General features: G+C 44.0%; 1 protein-coding gene across 2 annotated transcripts in view; it reads left to right on the top strand.

Moving 5' to 3' along the window:
• The first annotated feature begins 6,015 nt into the window (after window positions 1-6,015).
• The window catches only part of KCNJ15 (potassium inwardly rectifying channel subfamily J member 15), a 35,243-nt gene continuing 17,550 nt past the window's right edge, over window positions 6,016-23,708 (top strand). The window contains exon 1 of one of the 2 annotated variants that reach the window (XM_074983424.1): window positions 6,016-6,163. The gene's annotated coding sequence lies outside the window, so the exon portion shown is untranslated. Of the gene's footprint in view, window positions 6,164-8,508; window positions 8,598-23,708 lie in introns of those variants that run through there. The other variant, XM_074983425.1, reaches the window with a different exon arrangement.

The following is a 23,708-nucleotide window of genomic DNA, read 5'->3' as shown; positions in this document are numbered from 1 at the left end:
TAAATCTATTCCTTCAGCCACTGGGTCACATTTGAAACCAGAAGGTTTGATTTAACTGTTTTAATTAAAATAAAGTGACAGATTCATAGGACCAGCTATCATGAGATTACAGCCATCCCTTGAAATCTTTTGAGATTTCTGACATAAGTGGAAACAGATCAATATTTCTGTCACCTTGGACTAAAACTTTAGGCTGTGGGAACCTAAATTTCAATGTCAGATTTTTTTAAAGAAGGTCTTAAATCCAGTTTTTAAGCTGGGTTTACAATGGGCGTTTTCAAGTAACTAATAAGATAGCATTCTGTTGCTGCTCTGATAACGTGATAATAATTCAAATGGAAAAACAAACACATTCCCTAGCCATACACTGATATGAACCTTCTCAGCAATAGCTCACTTGGTGAAATACAATTACTCGATGCAAAGGAAGGAATTTCCAAAGGCAATAATTGGTAGAGGTAACTCTTCTCCTGCCAAGATCATGGGAAATTCTAGCATCAGTTTCAATGGGAGCAGAGTTACAACAGTGGTGGAGGCTTTGAAAACCCCTCCCAAATCTTTGAGTGAAGCTCTTCAAGTGGAAGAGAAGCCCATTCCACCTGGGGACTCTTATGTGCATATCATTGACAATTGTCAACCAGGGCCTGAGTCTCCCATCCCCATCCATCCTAAAAGACTGGTGAAGCAGGGCTTGTCTACATGCACAGATTGTACTGCTTTAACTATACTATGGTACAATCCCCCTGATGTGGACTTTTGAGACACATAATAAAAGCAAGATGAAGACACAAACGTGGACAGAGGTGACTACTATGACAACACCTAAATGGGACGGAGTGACACTGAAGTGTGAATGTCTTCTCTCTCAGTACCTGATCCTGCACTATTGAAGTCCATTGCTTCTTTACCATTGATTTAAGTGGAGCAGAAGTGTGGCCTCATTTCCTTTCATGGTCACATTGCCCACAACTGCCCTAGAAACAGCACAGTTAGTTGAATGTATGTTCTGTCACCTCTTCATCTGACTTTGTCAACAATTCAGCCATTAGAAAACAGATTTAGCTGTGTGATTCAAAATTAGGGTTATAAATAAAATCTCTAACCTGAGGACAAGTATGCAAATGATATGAGGTTGTTTAAAAACAATGGAGGAAAACGTACCCAGGAGAGAGTCCACAGTGGTCTATGGGGATTTTTTAAAAAGACTACATGGCTGATAGCCTGAAAAAGCAGTTTTGACAAATCTCTACTGATCCTTTGTAATGAACTTGTATAGTTTGGAAAGCAATATGTTAGTAATGTCAGAAGGGACCTGGGTTCGTAGGCAGGACCGTCCTTATAGCTTCGGGTGCCCTATGCATCTCAGGCGCCTGCGCCCTCCCTGCCTGATGGGGAGCTGAACAGCAGCTCTGCAGAGTAAGGGCTGTGGGGGCAAGTGCAGGATAGAGAGGCTGCTGGGGGAACAGGTGGAAGAGAGAGTGCTGCAGCCCACCGCTGCTGTGGGTCAGGAGGTGGAGCAGGGGGTCAGGGGACTGGGGCCACCGGAGATGGGTGACCATCAAAGCAGGGTGTGGGGGGCTGAGGAATTCAGCCACTGGGCTTGGAGGCAGAGCCGGGGACTGAGCAGCCTGGGAGTTGGGCCGCTGGGTGGGAGGTCGAGTGGAGGGGCTGAAGGGCTGGGGGATTGGGCTGCAGGGGCAGGAGGCAGAGCAGAGATTCCTGGGCATACCCAGGTGCAGCACAGGGCGCTACTTAATTTGGGGCAAAGTGGTGCCCTATGCAGCTGCGTACTCTGCCTATGCTTAGGGATGTCCCTGTTTGTAGGCTTTTCTAAGTAGCCCAGTAATCTATAACATATTTCAAATTAGCATCTCTTTTTAATTAAAACTATGGTTTACAGAGTGAAGTGTGTATTTTCTTACCATCATTTTAATGGGAATTGGAATTAACTCCATTTACGTAGATTTTACATATTAAATAACCAGGCCTCATTTAGCTGGAGTGACTGATAGAAATGCATTTGGGGCTCAGCTCTTTGTCTGCATGAAAAGTAAGTACTTCCTGATCAGATTACATTTTGAGGGGTTTGCAATGAGTTTATGACTTTTTCCTTGACCATTCAGGGAACTCACTGGATAATTTTTCAATCATTTTTATTGCTCCAATGCCTAATTTAAAAAAAAACAACAATAAAACAAAAGCGATTATATTTTAAAAACAAAAAAGCAGTAAAGTAGCACTTTAGAGGCTAACAAAATAATTTATTAGGTGAGCTTTTGGTACTGTTATATTTTAGTGACTGAAGTGAAAACCCAACAGGTGTTGTTTCTCTGCACAAAGAAAATGTTGAAGATCCTGGATTTTACTTTCTTTAAATATAGACACAACAATTAAGATAAAAAGCTGAAGTAACTACAGAAGACGGAAAAACACAGCGACCAAACCAACGACAGGCAGACCTCCCAACTACCGAACCTCAACATTTTGTTGAAAATTTGTCAATATATTGATACATTAATTTAAAATTATGAGGAAGAGCTTTTCTCTTAAGTATTTGTATAGACTTCATCACCGCACTATCAGAGTACCTCACACTCTTCAGTGTGTTTAATGTAGTCATCCTCACAACATCCCATTAGGTGAAAAGTACTGTTATTCCCATTTTACCCAAAGACCTCCAAGGCCTTGAGGGCTCCCCTTCCACTCTCCTGTGGGGCACAGGCCTCATAATCCCAACAAAGCTGTGCCCAGGATTCCTGGAGAACTCAACCCCTAACCTTATTATGGTCACTTAGGGGAGGGATGAGGGTGTCTCCACTCTGAGGTGCACTCTCTGCGCGGGACACTTCTCTGACACTGATCATTACACACATTTTAAAGCAGATACAGTTTGTTAAATAGTGATCGGTTTTAAAAAAGGAATAAGAAAAAATGGGAAAGGTCCAAGGAAAACACGTCAACCTGCTCTGTGTCAGGCGACAAAACAAACAGTGTCCCTGGAATGTATGAGAAGTTCAAAGTCTGCTCCTCACGTGTCCCAGGCGTCCTTCTCAGGCCATGGCTGTGCTGCGGGGACACTTGAACTGGTGTTGGCTACACAGCTTCAGTCTCTTGGTGGCAGAATCCATCTTCCCAGGGCTAGCTCCCACCCCCACCCCCACCCCCCGTGCTGGTGTTATGATCCCCTTCCAAAGCTAGCCTGCTAACAGAGGGTGTCTCCCTCTGTTGGGCCTGGCTCTCCCCAGTCCAGGGGTTCTGTAACAATATTTAGGATGTGGGTTCTGAGCTGTGCCCCCCCCGCACATTACTCTGTCCACGCCTCTCACTGCGCCAGGCTGACACCTCAGCTGGAGATGCTGTAGAGCCTTAGGCATGGGGCCAATGATGGGAGCCCTGAGGCCTGCAGTGGAGCTGCTGTGACCCAGGCAGCTGCAGAGTCCCTAGCAGCCAGGACCAGTGGCCAGGTCCCCCAGACAGGGAGGAGTTGGTGGCCTGGACTGCAGACAGCAATAGGGCCCCCGGGATACAGGCTGGTGGCTGGGACCCTGGGGCAGGGTACAAAGTTGGGAAAAGCCAGATTTCTATTTTCCTGTGGACCTTTAGTTCTGCCACTTTGTGCACTGAATGAGGTGGGGATCATGTGCTCATGCAATTTAAGACTGTGTCATAGCACGCATGCACAAAGGGGCTGTCTGGCATTTCCTAGCTTTCCCCTGCTTTTAGCAAGTAATTTCATAAAATGCATCATTAATAGGGTTTGAGCTATGAAGTTGTAGCACTGGAGTACAGATAACGGCTACTGGAGATAGGAGAGCTCAATGGGTCAGTTAACAGTGTGAGAAAGCTCTTATCCCAGAGGAAATACTAGCCTAGTGCATGTTGTGGGTCCCAGGCACAATGGAGGGGAAGCTCAGGCCACATCTGTCTCTCTCCCCACCTCTCTGGGAGCTGGAGGTACTGCTGCCCCGTTTGGTATCCACAGAGCAGGGCTGGCATGCTGAAACCACATGCCAGGGCTGCTCAGGGCCCAGCCTACCTCTCTTTCCATCCCCATCCCACTGCAGCAGCCACCCCAGCTTCCCAAGCCAGTGTGTGCTGCTTCAGTGGCAGTGTGGGCCTGACGCTTCAGAATATTCGCATTCAGTTGTTACGTTGGCAGGCTGGGGAAAAGTGAGAGCGGGGAAATAGCAATTTTAATCATTTATAGGCAGTGGGGCCTGACAGTCACCGTGGGACCTAGGGCAAGGTGTGGGGGGCCACGTAACATGCCCCCAGAAGGGGCAGCATCAAAGACAGTCAACCTTTAGCACTCGTGGATCGTGGCACTGACCTATCCCTTCCCGCTGCAGACGCACACACAGCTGCATGGAGTGGCCGAGCAGTACTGCTGAGGCACTTCAAAGGGGCCTGGAGCTGCCAAGTAGCAGCGGCGGCCAGAGCTCCAAGCCCCTTTGAAACTCTGGTTCAGGGGCACCTGCCCTCTCTGCCCCTGCCTGTCAGTGGGCCTGTTTATAGCTGAGCTAACCCTGAATGGAACTGCTGTAGTTCAAAAGCTTTACCTCTGCCCAGTTTGAAAAGCCTGCTGCAAGCAAAGGTGAAGAGACAGCATTTCACAAAAAGGTTTTTATAATGCAGGGAATTAGAGAACCTAAATACAGATGTTTCTGCCAGCTCCCTTTCTTATAACAATTAATAAAGGGACACACAGTGCCAAAGGTCCAGGGCTTGGGGAGGTGAGCGACGTGTGTGTGAGCGACGTATGTGTGAGCGACGTGAAATTTGTTTGTCTCTGACAAGGAAATAAAATCACATCTTACTTATGTCCTTCTAAATTTAAAACAGCTGTTGCCTGCTGGCATTGCCTAAATGCCTACATACTTGACCACAGAAAGGCAGAATTCCAGGCCTCTAGTTTCCTATGGTTGCATATCGATGACATTATTAATGTTTGTTTACCAATGCCACTGTGGAAAAGAGTTTTTGCTTCTGCTAGTATGTTTTCTATGATGTAGTTAGTAAAAAGCCATATTTAAACATCTCTTGCACCTCAACACCAAAGGGGACAAAATTAATGCAATGTCAAGTGCGCCATTAGAAGTTTCTATGGTTGTTTGTCACAATGATCTTTTTCATTGGACCAGCTTGCTACAACATAATTCTGGGAAACACAATTCAGGGAGGATGCATGTCAGAAAACACTACCCGAGAGCCAGCCGATCAACGTTTCCAGTGCTGTAATGTCTCCTCTTTCACTTCTGCTTTTGGGATTTACTTCTGGGAATCCCATCAAACAAGAAAGTAGCGCCTTAGGCGCTTTGGAAGGGCTAAGGATGGCAAAACGCTTACATGGCTCACTCTTCACATTCAGAGGTTTTCCCAAATTTTCCCCAAATCAAATCTGCGCCACCTCATTTTATTTTCTGCATCTGGTAAATAACAGAGGAAATGGTACACACGAATGCTCCGAATAAGTCATCAAAAAGAATCAGGGTCGTGGCTAACCAGCTTGGAAACATTAGTGTTCAGGGGTTTCAGCTATGACCATGGTTGTTATGGTTCAGTATGCAAAAATAGTCCTGCTATAAATTCATTTCAGATGGGTTTCAGTCTCCTTTTTGCCAGAAGGAAGGGGATCATCAATAATGTTGACCTTTTTTTTCTTTTTTGGTCTTTATTTTATTTTACTTTTCATGTGTCCAAAGCCTTATGCCATTATTTGTTTCGGCAAGAAGGCCTTTGAGGGACTTTGCTCAGTGTGGCTAAAGTTTCTTCAAAGATTAACTGACACTCTTTAAAAGTACATCAGTTTCCTTTTAAGCAGGTATTTGCTTACCACGTAACTGGGTGTTGAGTGCTATTGTAAAGTTTGCTGGGCTCAGCTCTAGATTTCCTTAAGACATACTGCTGACATCACTGAATCTCCTCTCAGATTCCTTTCCCTCTCTCTCCGGTTTCCTCCTTCAGGTAATTCCAACTCAGACTCTTACCAACTTGGTTTTGACTGACAGGGAGTTCAGGAAAACTGTTTAGGGGCATAGTGGGGGGACTGTTTAAAACATGCATATGTGCTGTACCTAAAAAATACTCATTCTTTTATAAACAGCTGTCTGACCTGTCATGACGATAACATCTAGTAAGGAATCTGAACATTGATCTTTCACAGGTAAGAAGTAATTGCGTAAAAAGAGTGCATTCATGGTTAAGACAGCTTTGAAAACTTTGTGTTTGAAGTGAAATTTAATGAGTCCATTCTTTTCCTATTTTAACTATTTTAATAATGTATGGTTCCAGAAATGATCTGCAAAAGAAAATCTGCTTATTGGATCATGCCTGCATGTGAAAAATAGAACTACAGAGTAGTTTAGTGATAGTGCAGCTATCTGTCATGTTTTATTCTTCCCACTGGTACAATATTCCAAGCATTAGGTTTACAATGTGTGGGGTGATATTGGGGGGCTTTAGGGGATAATACATGAGTTATCTTTGCAAGACTTTTTCTGTTACGGTTTTCTTTTTCTGAAGACATTTTAAATTGTTTTTGTACTGTTAGAGATCTGTTTTTGCTAATTTTCAGTCAGTTGTTTCTCCTTTTTCAGTGGAGAAATCAGTTTTAGTTTCCACAGTGGGAAACTAGACTGAAACATTTTAAAATCCCTGGTGCATATCTGTATCAGAAAGGATTTTGTAAATTTTCTGTGGTAGGAATGAGGAATGTAAACAATTCTGACTTGGAGGGTATTATGCACTTTCCCCCACCTCCTACATAGTGTCTTTAAATTTCCTCTTTGTGTATAATGAATGTGACTTAGTGTCAGCTACAAAAATGTTGTATCTGAGTTGCAAATTCATCATAACTACTCTATGGCTTAGTTGCTCCTTCTCTCTAGTGTTTATTTTTCTGTAGAATTTATGCTTTGAAAATATTTATTGTTAAATTACTTTTTCCATGTCATGTGGGTTATGGAAATATAACAAAAGCAGTTTTTCTACATGAACTGTGGATCATTATATTATCTTTATAACCAACATTGTATCTCTACTGTACTTTGCTTATATATATAGGCATTTCTAGGGTCCTCTTCATCTTAGTACCTGAGTGCCCACCTTAAACCTCAACTTTTCTTTTAAAATTCCTATTTGATATCTTTCATGATTTCTCCTTTCAAAGGAGGGAGACAGCAGGGGTGCTTTGAAAACAGAGGGCTGCTACAGAAATGGCTTTATTTTTACTATGTTGTAAAATGTTGCTTTGGGCACTCTGCACTGTCTGGTAACAAGTTTATGTGAGGAAGAAAGGCTCAAAATATAACTTAGTACTGTCGCTCATAATTGCAAACTGGCATTGATTTTGCAAATTGGAGAGCTGAAGAGACCAAAAACTTTCAAAGAATTCCATGTGGGTAAATTACGGATGGACTAGAGACAAAAACAGCAACAGATGACTTAGGCTTCACTCTTTCAACACTTCAGTCCCGTTACTTTCAAGGGCCTTTCAAATGAAAACAAATAGTGGTTTTTTTTCACTCTGGTTGCTCATGCAAGTGAAAGAAAAACAAACATGGCATCAGCTCACATTACTAGTTGGAGCTGAAATTTTGGTTTGCACAGATTTTACAAAAAAAGTGCTTTTTTGTGGAGGGCTAATCACCTCCTATCCTTCCCCTCATCCCACACAAAAAATCCTTTACTCTTGTGCGCACAGCACCTTAGGACATTTGGAAGTGAACTTGAATTCTCTTAGCTTCTAGAGGACCAGAGGGAATTGTTGGTTGATGGGTTTGCATTTCATGTGGCAGGAGGCAAACTGCCTGTAAAATGTATCTATATGGTAATTAGGGAAATCGCTGACTGGCCCCTCAAAGGGTTAAATTCAAGCTCTCAGATCTGAGCTGAATCCATTAAAAGTCAAGTATTTGAAAGCTGCCTGCCTGCTGTGATGTCCCCAACCCGCTGGAATGAAAGCATATTCATGAGTTACTTGAATTAGGTCCTATGGACTCCAGCATCACCTTAGCGCTCTGTATACATGTGCTGCTAACCCCCTAAAAGGCTTGGAGCTCACACAAGGCTGTGCACCCTCAAGCTGTGTCTACACTAGAGGCTTTTGTCAACAAAACTCACAGCATGTCCACGCTAAAAACACTTTTGTCAACAGTCTTCAGCCTTTCCTCCATGAGGCAGAATGATGACAGAATCTGTCAACAAAAAAGCTGTGTGGATGCTCTGGGGGTGGCCCTCTGTCAACAGTTAGGGCTTCCAGGTCACCAGGCAGCCCTGTCTGTTATGCTTCTGGTTGGCCATTTTGCTGATAGAGCAGCCGGGCAGTATGGCCACTGTTTACAGAGCGGATCTACAGAGCGATCCACTTTCGTGTGTTGCAGCAATCCGTCGACAGAAGTTTTGTCAGAAGATCTCTTCTGAGAATAACTTCTGTCGACAGATCCCCATAGTGTAGACGTAGCCTCAGAGTAAACAGCACAGTTGAAAAAGTCAGAACTCTTTTAAGTGTTGGATATGAGCGCAAAGTGAAAGGCCAAATCATCCTCTTGGCCTGTGGACATGGGTGGCAGTATATGCAACGAAGCCTGAACCAGCTGGTAAGTTCTTCAGATGGGAGGGGGAAGGAATAGCATCAGCATCTTTGCTTATGAATATGTGAAAGGAATATGTAAATTGCCTGGACAGCACAGATTGGAGGCTCACTGTGATTTTGGAGGATGTGGCCAGGTGGAAAGGAAGTAAAATAAGGAAGTGTGGCTCTAGGTATCAGCTCCCCACCCCCTTCCACCAAGTGGCCAGTGGAAAGTCTTGTGCAATTGCGGGGTCTGGGTTAGTTTCCGAAAAAACTCAGCTCTATTTATTATTGCCTACTTCTGGGAGAGTTAGTTATTGTATGGGGGTGAAATCCTGATGCCATGAAATCAATAGTAAAACTACCTTTCCGTGGGACCAGGATTACATCCTGGCTCTGGAAAGGAGCAGTACTGCTGTGGGTTAGGCTGAGGCTAGAAATTACATGTCGAACCTCTCTACTCCAGTGCTCTCCCATTAGGGCGACCATAGCTCCCTATTCCAAGTATAGGACAGGGAGACATGAGGGGAGGGGCGGTTCCTCCCAGCTCCACCAAGCCCCAGGGAGCTGGGAAGGAGGTGGCATCTGCCATTCCTCTCCAAGACCTGGGGAAGCAGCAGACCCCGGTGCTCCCCAGAAGCCCTGGGGAAGAGGCAGGGACGTGGCAGCTGCCCACGGTCTCCCTGCTTCCCCGAGGATTGGCAAAGTGACCTACGTACTCTCTGGCCAGCAACCATGCCTGCAGCCTGCGCAGCTGCTGGTGGAAAAGGTCAGTGGGGGGAAGGCCCAAATACAGAATAATTAGTCCCTTTTAAAAAATAAGTAGGGGTGCCTTTTTGGCATCCCAAATATGAGACCATCCCACCAAATACGGGACAGATGGTCACTTGATCTCTCACCCGGCAACCTCCATAACCCAGCATGATTTTAGTCAGCCAGATGACCACATATCATGGGTGTGGCCAAGTTTCCTATGGCCCCATAGTGTTTATTTACAGCCACCAGTCCTGGCTCTCAGTGTTCTCTGCTGTTATTTAGCTGTAATTTACTCTGAAAGTCTTCTCAGAGCCTAGTAAGCAGTAGAAGTTAGACAATACTTGCCTCCCATGACCTGACAAATTCTCTCGTTCGGCACTGGTCGGGTCCTGAGGGTGCCAGGTGAGAGAAGTTCAACCTGTGGGAGTGAAGGAGTTCCTGATGGGTTACTTTACTGAAGGAATTACTAAGAAATTTTCTCCCCCACTTGGTTCAAAATAGCCCGATCTGTTTACCTTCGGGAAATGATATAAAGTCCTTTTTCTTCCTCTGGCATTTAGGAAGGGATGGGCAACACCTGGGAGTTAGCAGCTGGGATGGGTCAGATATTTTCACCTGTTGTGGGGGGGGGGTTGTTTTGTTTTGCTTTGCTTTGTTTTTTAGAAAGGGTTGGCTGCTTTACTTTTGTTCTGTAAGTGAGCACTGGCAGCTGCACTTGCTATATGCCTTGTGTTTTCAAATAAGCATAAATGTCCTGCAGAGCTTGGACTAGTGGGCTTTAAGCTTCCTTTGTGAATCAAAGGTAATAATATATGGTAAGTTTTGATTAGTGGTGGCATACTAGCATGACCTGGTTAGATTTACTTTGTTCCACAGCTTCAGCTCTTCTCTAGTTTCATAGCTTGCAAGGCCAGAAGGGACCATTATAATCATCTGGCTTGACTTCTCGTATAACACAGGGCACAGAATTTCCCCAAAACTAATTTCTAGAGCACAGCTTTTAGAAAAAAAACATCATCTTCTCAAGTCTTATTTTCACCCACATTTTTTCTTAGCACTTTTGTGTTGAGGATGTTTAACAGTAAAGATTGTCCATCGAAACAATTGGTGTAATTTGTAAAGGGACAATGCACAAGTCAGCAAATTTCGTTCACTCTATGTCATTAAAAACGCTGTCTGTGTTGCTTTTCTGAGGTAAAAGTGGATTAGAGGGAAATGGTGGAAAAGCCTGGGGGGAGGGGAAATCACAAATATTTTGTCAAAATTTCTCCCCTTTTTTGCATCCAATAATTGGACAATTTCATAAAAATAAATTTTTGAATCTTTTGTCCCACTCTGTTGTTATTACATAACTTTGTGGACTGTAGTTAAGATCCTATCAAAGACATGACTCATCATGTCAGGATGAATTGATCTTGTGAAATACAAGTAAAGGGAGTCATGAAAGAGCCATGGATAGTGTACCTCAGGCTGGTTGAACATTTTTCATCAAAACTGCTTTCCTGTCAAAACCAATTATTATTGGGGTCTTTTGGTGGGGTGCTGGTGATCAGCAAGCCAACATTTTCTGTGGATAATTTCAGTGAAATTGACATTATATTTGTTCTGTTGACATCTTCCATGAGCCCTCCCCTCAGTTTTCTGACAAGCTCTGAATATGTTGCACAACTTCCTGGCTCCGCTTCCAACATCTTCACTCTACCTCTCAGCTAGTGAATCCACAGTCATTCTCACACCCCAGTGAACAGCCGTTACTTCTCTGCTGCCTTAGCCACCTTCTGCCATTTGCAAAAGCATCTGCCCTGACTTCCTAGATGCTAAGCCTGTTAACAATCCCTCTCTACAAAACCTAACAACTCTCTCCTACCCACCCCACAAAGCTTGTCACAAAACTACAAAAGCAGGTAGGGTAGGAAAAACATTAAAGCATTGGCTTTGTAAACCTGGGTTTGTGAGGTCAATCCTTGAGCATGGCCTTCCATGGTTCTGGGGCAGGTTAGGGGATGGAACTCAATGACCTCTCCATGTGTCTTCTGGTTCTAAAAGATGTGTATATTTCTGTGTTTCATCATCTGAGAAGAAAACCAAATGTGATTTTTGTGGAAATGTGTCTCAGACTGTCTCTCATACAAATAAGGCTGCATCCTGGTCTATGCATGGGGCTTGCATATTCTAGCAAATGTGCAAGGCTCATTCATTTTTGTAGGAAGAAATTAACTGAGGCAGAATTCACATAGCATTTCATGCAGTGAATTGAGTGAACAAAGGGGACTGGGTGAATCCACAAATTAGTATTTGATCAGGAAATGTTTGATTTCCCTCTGGCAGCTATTTAGTGGTTCATCTGGAGCATGCCCTCCGTCCCAGCCCTGTTCCTGGTATACCAGTATTACATCATAAAACCCACTGTCACCGCACTTGTCCTCTTTGGCAGTCTTACAAGAGAGCCAAAGATTGAAATGGCACAGCATGCAAAATGCTGCTTGACCACTACGAGTGGAAGAAAACAGACCAGGCAGTGAAAGAAATCTTGCACTGTCATTGTTATTCATACACAGTAGATACACAATTTTCTACAGCCTGGGTTTTTTCATTCTCATCTAGGTCCTTTTACACTGATCTGGCAAGTGTAATGGGACTTTAATGTGGGTCTTGAGGACCCGTCACACCACCAGCATGATGTCTGCAGAGCTTAATGCAAGTGAAAATCAGGCCTTTTGCCTCTGGTGTGAACAGTGAGATAGAATTCATGAGCACTAAACTCAACTTCAGATACATGAAAAGGCAAACACAAGAGTGCAGTTGTGGTTACTATACTTTCTTTTCCCCTATGGTTTGTCTTATTTTTCTTCATACCCTGGCTCTTCTTGAGCTAACTCTACCAACATACTTTAAGATTTATACTGCTTGTCCTTTGTGTAACTCCCATAAACAATAGTGTGAGTGCCCTACTACAGGACTCTGGGTATGTGGCGTTTGAGCTCCTTCCTCTTCAGAAGTGTTGCAACTGAAGAAGGTATTGCAGAATACTTTTGGATTTTCTGAAGCTGAAAAAAGTTGCCCTTTGATCTTGATTTATTTCTTTTTATTGTTTCGAAGTATAAAATAGGCAAGCTGTGACTTGACTTCCAAGGCCTCAAAATCACATTTGCTTTAATTTTGCAACATCATGATCAGCGCTCCTGCATGATGGAGACCTTAAGAAATACTACCATGACACCATTTCTCTGGGTTTGTCCTTTAGTGGAGTGCAGAAACTGATTCAATGGAGCAGTCCCAGTAATATATCCGCCTGACCTAGAGAATCATGTAAAGGAGTTTTGGTTTTGCTGAGTGTTGTCATGGTTTTGTGGATACACAATCTGAGTGATTCTCTGGAGATTTCATAGACCACGTTTCTCTTGGAAGACTTCTGAGTGATGTCAACAAAACAAAACAAAACAAAACAAAACAAAACAACCCCCCAAACACACCCCCTCCAAAAAAAAAAAGCTTTTACTTCTAGATATTTTACACTCTTACAAAACTAGTTAACTGTAGTACCCAGAGGCACTGAGACCTCATCTGGGGTGAGTGAAGTCTTTGCTCTACAGCCTCAGCTGAGAGCCAGCTGACTTTTAGCTCATGTGGTAGAGTGCAGGACTTTAGACCCTATGTTTCTAAGTTCTGTTCCTGGTGCTGGCAACCTGGGTCTGTTAGGATTACATAACCATCACAGGTGAAAGGGGGCAATAACCTCTTAACGCATCAGTTAAAGAACATTGCTTAAAAACATGCTGTCAGAGCTGAAAGGTTAACATGGAAATGTACAAAATAGGCAGGAACACCAGACAGATGCTGTTGTCTTCCAGCCTCAGAAAACAATAGACTTGATTTTCACAATCTGCTGAGCATACAGAATTTCACTTTAAATCAGTGGGTGATCAGTAACTTTGAAAATGTTAAAAGGAGAGGAAAAGGAAAACAACGCAGAGAAGCACCTGTCAGAGGCTTTTGGTGACAGTGCAGAGCTCTAATTTTGTCTCTTTTTGTATTGGTTATTGATTAATTCTTAGGGAATACAAATACCGCTAAAGCTACGTCTACATAGCAGCCTTATTTCAGAATAAACTATTCTGAAAGAGATTTTCTGGAATGGCTTAGTTCGAAATTGTGCATGTACAAACAATAGAGCCTATTTCAGATTAGAACCCCAGGGAGTGCTATAGGTTATTTAAAAATAGCCCCTATTCTCTGTGGATACGTCTATACTATAGAGGTCCTCTGAAAGAAGTTCTTCCAGAAGATATCTTCTGAAAAAACTCCTTTCGAAAGAGTGCATCCACACACAAAAAAGCGGATCGAAAGATAGATTCACTCTTTCGATAGAGAGCGTCCATGCAGCCCCTGCTCTTTTGAAAGAATGGGCCAGGATCGAAAAATCTGGCACCATGAGGACTCGTCTTTGGAAAGAAGGGCCAACAGAACATCTACACATACCTTCTTTCAAAAGAAGCTTTCGAAAGAAGGCGTTCTTCCTGAAATGGGAGTGGAAGAGTTCTTTCAAAAGGAGCACTGCATTCTTTCAATTTACTTTTGAAAGAACAATTTTTTGTGTGTAGCTGCTCCATGGGATCTTTTGAAAGAGTCGCCTTCTTTCGAAAAACCTTTCAAAATAACTTGCTAGTGTAGACACAGCCTGTCTGTACAGCCCCTATTCCAAATTATCTATTTCGGAATAGGCACTATTCCCTGTAGAATGAGGTTTACAGAATTCCAAATAAGTTGAAATTATTTTAAAATAGCAGTTTTGCTGTGTAGATATTTGCAAAGTCATTTTTGCAATAGCGGCCGTTAATAAGGAAGGAATATCTGTGTGGAGGATCAAAGTGATGTTACGAAAAGATGTAGGGCTGATAATAGACAGAGTTCAATGTGTTTGCAGTGAAATGTGCTACTAAAAACAGCCCATGCCATTTCTGGAGTTGCGAACATGTAGAATCATAGAAATGAGGGCTGGAAGGGACCTTGAGAAGTCATTAATTTCACCTGCTCTATTTTGAAGGAGGGCAAAATGTACCACGGCTATCCCTCATAGGTATTTGTCTGACCTGTCTTTAAACTCCTAAGCTGCGTCTACACGTGCTGGCTACTTCGAAGTAGCGGCGCCAACTTCGAAATAGTGCCTGCCACGTCTACACGTGGTGAGCGCTATTTCGAAGTTGAAATGAACATAAGGCGGCGAGATGTCGAAGTCGCTATCCTCATGAGGAGATGGGAATAGCGCCCTACTTTGATGTTGAACGTCAAAGTAGGGCACATGTAGCCAATCCGCATCCTGCAACATCGAAATAGCAGGGTCCACCATGGTGGCCATCAGCTGAGCGGTTGAGAGACGCTCTCACCAGCCCCTGCGGGGCTCTATGGTCACCGTGGGCAGCAGCCCTTAGCCCAAGGCTTCTGGCTGCTGCTGCTGCAGCTGGAGATCCATGCTGCATGCACAGGGTCTGCAACCAGTTGTCAGCTCTGTGGATCTTGTGCTGTTTAGTGCAAGTGTGTCTGTGAGGGGCCCTTTAAGGGAGCGGCTCGCTGTTGAGTCTGCCCTGTGACCCTGTCTGCAGCTGCTCCTGGCACCTTTACTTCGATGTGGGCCGCTTTGGTGTGTAGACACTCCCCTGCAGCGCCTCCTCGGATGTGGTGCTGCCCAACGTTGACATTGAACATCGACGGCACCAGCCCTGTAGGACATGTAGACGTTATTCATCGAAATAGCTTATTTCGATGTTGCTACATTGAAATAAGCTATTTCGATGTAGCATTCACGTGTAGACGTAGCTCTATAGTGATGGGGATTCCACAAGCTTCCTTGGAAGTCTCTTCTAAAGCTTAAGTATCCTTATATTTAGAAAGCTTTTTCCTAACACCTAACCTAAATTTCCCTTGCTGGAGATACAGCCCATTACTTTGTGTCCTATCTTCAGTGGAGCCATAGAACAATTGAGTGCAATCCTTTTATAACAGCTCTTAATATATTTGAAGACTGTTATCAGCTTCCTCTCTTTCCTTTTTCAAGATAAAATGTGCGCAGTTCTTTTTAAAATCCTTCCTCACAATCAAGTTTTCTAAAACTTTCTCATGTTAGCTGCTTTGCTATGGACGGTCTCCAATCTGTCCACAGCTTTCCTAAAATTTGGCACCTAGTACTGTACTCCAGCTGAGGCCTCATCAGTGCAAGTAGAGTCAATCAAGTCCTTCTTGCTAATGCACCCCAGAATATTAACCTTTTTTGCAATTGCGTCATATTGTTGACTCGTGTTCAATTTGTGATCTGGTATAACTCCTAGATCCTTTACAGCCGTATCCACATCTAGACACCTTATTCCCCATTTTTGTAGTGCATTTCATTTTTTCTTCCCAAGTGTAGTACTTTACATGTGTCTTTATTGAATTACATCTTGTTGATTTTAAACCAATTCTCCAGTTTATCAAAGTCAATTGTAATTCTAATGCTATCCTCCAAAGTGCTTACAACCCATTCCAGCTTGGCGTCACCTGCAAATGTCATAAGCCCACTCTCCATTCCACTATCCAGGTCATTAAAAAAAAAATTGAGTCCTTCTGGGTCCAGAACTGTCCCCTGCTAGACCTCACTAGATATGCCCTCTCAGTTGGATATCACAGCATTGATAACTACTTTTTGAGTACAGTATTTCAATAGTTGTGCACTCATTTTAAAGTAAATCCATCTAGATTGCAACGTGGATTAGGGAACTTCTAGTCCTGTACAGCATTAGACAGGTGAGACCACACTTCAGTGGGGGATGGAATGAGATGATTTCACAGGTTAATTTCATCCCTTATTTCCATTACTCGTTGGTCCCAAAAATCCATCTGAATTATTTAGGTCTTACTTTCTTTTACTGGGACTTAATGTCAACAGAGGTTTGCTTTTTTGCTTTCTTCCCAGTGATGCAAGTCATGCATTAGTAAGGTTTACACCCAGAGGAGATGGTGATCTCTGGAAGGGAAAGCACCCAAAGGATAAGACACAGCCCCACACCTTGTCTTATATTTTTAGTTAGCTGTTTTCCTGTTATGCCCTTCTCTTCTCTCTCCTCCGTCATAACTTAACCTGCTTACAAAAGTGTAACATAAACTCTAAGACCTTGTCTACACTACTGCAAACTGTTGACCTAAGTTGCACAGCTTCAGCTATGTGAATTACATAGCTGAAATTGGTGTACTTATGTCTGCTTACAGAAGTGTCTTTGATGTGGCAAGTTGACAGCTGATGCTCTCCCATCAACTCCGCTTACTCTTCTCATTTTGGTGGAGATCTGGAGTCTACAACAGAGTGCTCAGCAGTCAACTTCTCACATCTGCATGATAAATTTACCTCTGCTAGATCGACGACTGCCCATAAATCCAGTCTGTAGTGAAGACATGCCCATGGATGTCAAGGCTGGAAGAAACTATTAAATCATCTAGGCTGACCTCCTGTAGGAACCCAATATCTATCAGCCTGATGGGGCTTCTGCAGGGTTTGAAGGTAGGTCATTTGTTACAAAGAGCAGTATTGGAATCAATATCAGCCCTGAATATGAGCCATAATTTAAATGTATTATTTGTACAGTGCTGCATTCAAACAAAGACCCAAATCCCTGCCCTAAGGGACTGCAGTTCTAATAGTGCATGTGGAATCTGATACAGCACAATCAGCAGATACAGATACTCTACAGGTAAACATGGTGTGGCACATAGCTACTATCACTGCAATGCTTTATCATACCAGGAGTGTTTTGACAGCTTGGAGAGTGGTAGGAGAGAAATCTCAGGGTCAGCAAAGGACACAAAAGGAGCAGTCAGAAGTGCACCAGAAGAAATGGGAGGCCAGGTAGGAGTGGATGAAGGCAGAGTTATGGGAAACTTCAAAGGTGAATTGTGCTTTTGCATAGTAGAAGAAGGGAAGGCTGTGCAAGTGGAGAGGAAAGAGGCAGTTGTGGCCAACATAATAGGAGAGAAAAATTAACTTTGCAGTAGCACTTTGGATGGCTAAGCCATGGGGTTCCCAACTTTCTGATCCAACAAAACTGAACACCCCTGCCTCATCCCATCCGGAAGCCCTGCTCCCACTTACCTGCTTCCATTTGCTCCTCTCCTCCACACTCAATCCACTCACTCACCCAGCTGGGGCAGTGGTATTGGAGGGGGCTGATGGCTCTGGCTGGGGGTTTGGCTTCTTGGGTGGGGCCAGGGATGAGGGGTTTTACATATAGGAGAGGCCTCTGGGTTTCCCAGGGTGCCATTTTTGCTTACTTGGGGACAAATAAAGGAATCTGGACTGATGGGATATTGGTATCAGAATGACACAATGCTGTTTCATTTGCATCATGCCTAATGGAAACATTGTGGTCAGTGCCCCTTTGGTGCGTAAAGCCTAGATTATTACACATTCCACTGAAGCACACTACAGGTCAAACCTCTTTAATCCGGAACTCTCTTGTCCAGCAAATTTAGGGGGACCATCCATCCCGTTTTGGCTGTGACAGCCCCGTATTTCGGGCACCATCCCAGCATCCCAATTCATTTTGCCAAAGGGGCTAATTGCCCCATATGCCACGTTTTTATGAGCGCAGGTGGCTGCCTCCCAGTTCTGGCTCCCTGTGGCTGGGGGAACTGGGAGCTGGACCCATGTTGCAGCGCAGCTGTGGCCCAGCTTCCCCCAGCTGGGAGAGCTGGACCCACAAAGCTGCCACACAGCCTCCCCTGGTCGGGAGAAGCTGGACCTGGACCCACATGGCAGCATGCATACCGCCCGGCTTTCCCAGTGGGAAGGGAAGTGGGGATCCAGGGCCCAGAGCTGGCAGGATCTGGGAGCCAGATCAGTATGGCTCCTGCCCAGCATCCCACAGCTGGTAGAAACCCAGAGATCCTCTGGAGGGGCGGCAGCCCCATTCCCAGTGCCCCAAGTCATGGGGCAGCTGAGAGCCGCGGCTGCCACCAGCAGTGCCACCAGCAGTGCGGCAGCCCCCACAAGGCAGCCGCCGCCTGACTCCAGGTAGAGTGACCATCCATCCCATTTTGGCTGGAACTGCCTCATTCCTCCATGTCCCATATTTGGTTGGGGAGATACAGTCACTCTAAGCAAACTCTGTAATCCAGAATGATTGTAATTAGCTGGACGACCACTTATCCTGGGTGATGCCAAGTTTCTTAGGGTCCCATAAAGTTTGTTTACAGCCACGAGTCCTGGCTCTCAGTGTTCAGTGCTGTTATTTAGCTGTAATTTACCCCTAAATGTCTTGTAAGAGCCCAGTAAGCAGTGTAAGTGTTGGTAAGGTGCTAGACAATATGACCTCCTGTGGTCCAGCAAATTCTCTTGTCTGGCACTGGTCAGGTCCTGAGGGTGCTGGATTAGAGAGGTTCAACCAGGAGTGCAAATTAATGTTCGTGTTTTTTGTTTTGCTTTGTTTAACACTGAACACCAGGAGCAGTTGATTTTGCATAGTAAAAGCAAGAAAAAATTTCCTTACAGTTATTGAATTGTAATATTACGTGGTATTTTGGCCCACAGTACCTCTCAACTCAAGCTTCAGAACTGCTTGTGAGATTCATTTATGTTTCACAATAGTTTATGTAGTAAATCTATCTTTATAGAGAATTACCAGTTAATGAGAATACATATGGTTGTTTATGAGGGCTGGCCAAAAATTTGGGATTTAAATTAAACAGAATCTGTCATTTAAAATGTCTGATTTTAATGGAAAATGTATTTTTTTTCATCCAAAGGCAGAGGCCTGAAAACCAAAAAACTTCAGTTTGAAACATTTGGATGTAAAAAATACTGCCACGTGTCTCATGTCAGAGATGTAGTTTGACTTTCTCATGAACCCATTCTTCTCTATGAACCAGGACTCCTATGGTGCACTACTTTCCCTACCCAAGAAGGAAAACTACAGGGTCTGGCCTATACAGGAGATCACAAACATGAGACATTCAAACTACAACTCGTATGAATCACTGCAGTATCATTTTTGACTAGAAATATTTTGTTTTTTGGCCACATAGTTTGATTTGAATTTTTATCTAAAAGATTACAAATAGTTTTAATTGAAATTTTCAGCGGAAGAAACTCCCACTTTACAACCAGTTCTCATGTTTAAATTTAAAATTGCCCTCTTCTCTGTGATACTCATTATGAGGCCATTAAAAACCTGGTAAGTTATCTTTGTCAACAAAACACCTAGAAAGGACATTATAAGGTGCTTGGGGAAGGGTCATTTTGCTATACTGATAAAGCAGGTGACTTAGAAAACATCAAATTAACTTCTGGCCTTGTTGGCATGTGAACAAGTCAAGACAAAAATAATTTAAAACAGTTCCTCAAGTGGTTGAATTTTGTAGGGCTTTCAAAATAAATTTCGGGTGCTCTGAAGAAGAGAATAAACCTATGTCTCAATAGAACATGAAGGAAATATCCTGTTACATTCTTCAGTGATCAGGTTTCCTGGTTAATAAGATCATTGAACTTTTGAGTTGAGACAGAATCATAAGGAAACAATAATAAATATAAGATGACAGGTACAAAAACAAGCATTACACCCTCTCTTCAATGCAGTTACATGTATGCTGACTTTGAAAAAAACAGGTTGGTATTTATCTGGTTGGGAGTGAACCATTGTTCTCTCAAGTCTGTTGCAAAGCAGCATAGTATAGCTTTCACCAGGCTTGAGGATAAAATGAAAATAAAAATAATTAGGACTGAATACCAAAAAAATTCTGCCCCCCATCCGCAAATAAAGAGATTTTGCATGGATTTTTCTGCCTTTACTTAGGATGAGTTCTGCAAGTAGTTCCATTGGCTTGGAAAGGACCTAGTGTTCACTGCAGCAGCCACCTGGGAGAGATGCAGGTGCCACCCAGCTGATTAACAGAGCACCCACAACCGTCAGCATGTTTCTTTACAGGAGGTGCACATCCGCACGTCTTGGTGCACAAAACAAAGTTTATGCCACCCCAGGAAGGAAAAAAGTAGATGGAACGCTGATAGTGCCCCTGAGATGACCTGTGCAGAAGGGATGCTCGCAGTCTCTCTCCCTTTCTGCACATACCCAGGGTACACAGTACTTTCTCTTTCTCAGATTTGTGATGGTCTCTCTGAAGTGCTGGTGTCTCTGCTCCAGGAAGGGGCTGAGACTGTGGTGGGAAAGTGAGAAGGGGGAGACACACTATTGTCCTGTCCATGCCCCGGGAGTTAACTTGGAAAACGATACACATGGGACTGGATTATGTTTTCTACAAAGCACTGCATCATATGGAATCCCAATGGGCACTGTAGCCCAGTCCAATAAAGGCATGTCGTCCAAGCGTTGTGTGTTAGTGGATGGCCCTGACCTCCAGCAGCCTGGGGATCATCAGATTTGGGTAGGAGGGAAGCTGACCACCTCCCTCTCACCCCCCCATGAGGAAATGCACACCGAGATTTCCTCCCTCAGAGCATGTCCCAAGGGCCTTAGCACTGAGCTGAGTTACTGGCTTCAACAGAGGAGCAAGCTACTGTGCTGTGTGAAAAAAGGGAACAGACTCAGGCCCTTCTGAGCACCACAGGAGTTCCAATTCACTCTGGAAATACAGTGGGGCTCAAAGAGGGGTGCAGTGAAGTCCTGCAGCTCTAAGAGTGGTGTGCCCTAGCGCAGCAATTGGGAGCAGCCTGGGGGAGCCTGGAGCGCCCCAGCCTTATCTCCTCTCTGAACAGGGGAGAAGGAGAGGAGCACAATGCTGTCGGTCTGGCACCTTTCACAAATCCGCTCTGATCTCCTGCCGCATTGGATTAAAGGGGATCTATGAGGTTCCAGCTACAAGCAACCTTTTCCTATTAAAACTCCCTGATTTCTCTCCTTGTTGAGCTTTGATTTGTTTTTAACCTCCCTCATAAAACATCAATGCATTCAAGAGCGTTACTTGAATATTTCATATAAGCAGATAAGGGGGCCGCACCATCTAGTAGCTTATATTACTTTTGCTTTATGACTTTTTTTTTTAAATCTCTGTAGCACTCCTCTATATTTACAACTTGAAAACGCAATCAGATAGGATCGGATTCCAGCCCCCACCCCAGGCAACGCTAGAATGTTCTCATCAGCAGTGGAACCTGCTGGCGTCTGTGCTCTGAGACAACAGGTATAACCAAATACCTCTGGAGGCCTTTCCTTCCTCTAATATGCAGAAGTGTGAGGGGAAAGGCATTTTTCCATTCATTGCGTGGAGACTATGAAAACTTGGCATACGTGGGAACTATGTACTGGAATTTGGGTGGGTCTAGGAAAAAGCACAGCCTTCAGTGGAAAATATATATGGGTGTGTGTGTGAAGGAGAAAAGCTTCGAAACCATAAATTGGCCACATGCATGGACCAGGGAGGAAAGAAGCAAAAATGTGCTCTGAAACAATACACTCATCTGGCACTGAAAATAAGCGCTATGGCCACAATTTGAAAGTGCCATTGGCGTTTTAAATCTCATTCTGTCAGTTGCACAGTGACAGATGAAAGACTCCGCTTTTGCCCAAGCATTTTAGCTGCGTATCTGAACTGTTACAGTGCCCATTATGAGTTCAGGCTGTAGCTTAAAGCCATTATCCACATGGGTAGTGGTGAGGGTTCAGTGACTTATGTAGCAGCAGCTGCTGCCGGAGGTAACCACTAGGCCTATATCCCCAAAGGTGTGCACATGCAGAACTCCCTTTGAAATCAATGGGAGATTCAGTATCTTTATAACCTTTGACTATTCGGCTTTACGGCCCCATTCTCCATTCTGCTAGCTCTTTTGCTCTGCTTCACTTAACAGCCAGTCATAAGTTAGGGGAGTCTTTTGGGGACATGCACGTCATGTTTGTGTGGTCCTTTGGCAAAACTCAAAGGGTATTTGAGGAAGAACTTCAAAAACATTTAGCTCACAGAAAATAGTCTGAGTCCTGTACTGACTGTAACTCAGTGAGATGGCTAAGGTATCGCAATAGGTCAGTTCAGAGCTTCCCTTTGTGTCTCAGTCTAAAGATTTTTCCTAACTGAATCTAGCAGTTTGGTAGGCAAGGACTGTAACAGAATGTGTATTCAAAACCAGATGTTTCCAAATTCAGCCTAAATCCAGCACTACCTCACAAATTAACACTTGGTTAATAGGCAAACCTGCTCATACTTGCAACTGCTCATTCTCAACACTCTTCTGGACAAGAATACAGCAACTCAGTGTTGCATGGATAGATCATGTTACTGATGGCATGCCTAGGTGGTGGGGTAATGCACATTACAGGGGTGTAATTTCTAAGGCAAGTTCTACCGTGCTGCACGTGAATAGATCTGTGTAGACCCTGCTCCTGTCCCTAACGTTACTGTTACAAAATACACTACCAGTCATTTATGAGAGTACAGGTTAAACCCCTCTAGTCCTGCACTTTCTCATCCAGTAACATCCATAATCTGGCATGATTTTAGTTAGCCGGATGACCAATTATCATGGGTGTGGCCAATTTTCCTGTGCTCCCATAAAGTTAATTTGCAAACACCCGTCCTGGCTGTCAGTGAGCTGTGCTGTTATTTACCTGTAATTTACCCCAAATGTCTTGTAAGAGCCCAGTAAGCAGTGGAAGTGTTGGTAATGTGCTAAATAATATTGACCTCCAGTAGTTCAGCAAATGCTCTTGTTCAGCACCAGACTAGAGAGGTTCAACCTGTACTGTCCTTTGAAGTGCTGTTATACACAGTAAAAGTTCACTTGAGGTGGTCAGAATGAATGAACAAAGTATGTACTGATGTGTCATCTGTAAGGCAGTCCTGTATATCCTGATTTTCCCAGACAGTACCAGTTTTTTATTTCATCAGTTCACTTGTTTGTCTGCTTAAGAGCTAAAGAGTGTTTGTTCAAGCCTGAGTGGAATTTGCCCTGTTTACTTGAAACAAACAGTCCCTGGGAACAAGAGGCTGCATGGTTTTCAATATTTGTAGTTTAAAATGAAGATCCAAATGAGCGAGGCCAGCATTGAAGCGGTTCTGTGACTCTGGAGTGAGGGTTCACCAGGCTTATTTAGTAACATATGAGCTGTGTCTACACGTGCACGCTACTTCGAAGTAGCGGCACTAACTTCGAAATAGCACCCGTCGCGGCTACACGCGTCGGGCGCTATTTCGAAGTTAACTTCGACGTTAGGCGGCGAGATGTCGAAGTCGCTAACCTCATGAGGGGATCGGAATAGCGCCCTACTTCGATGTTCAACGTCGAAGTAGGGACCGTGTAGACGATCCGCGTCCTGCAACGTCGAAATTGTGGGGTCCTCCATGGCAGCCATCAGCTGGGGGGTTGAGAGACGCTGTCTCTCCAGCCCGTGCGGGGCTCTATGGTCACCGT

The sequence above is a fragment of the Carettochelys insculpta genome, chromosome 1 (genome assembly GCF_033958435.1).
Source record: "Carettochelys insculpta isolate YL-2023 chromosome 1, ASM3395843v1, whole genome shotgun sequence".
In the NCBI taxonomy this organism is placed as follows: Eukaryota; Metazoa; Chordata; order Testudines; family Carettochelyidae; genus Carettochelys; species Carettochelys insculpta.
This window is presented reverse-complemented; position numbering and strand designations above follow the sequence as displayed.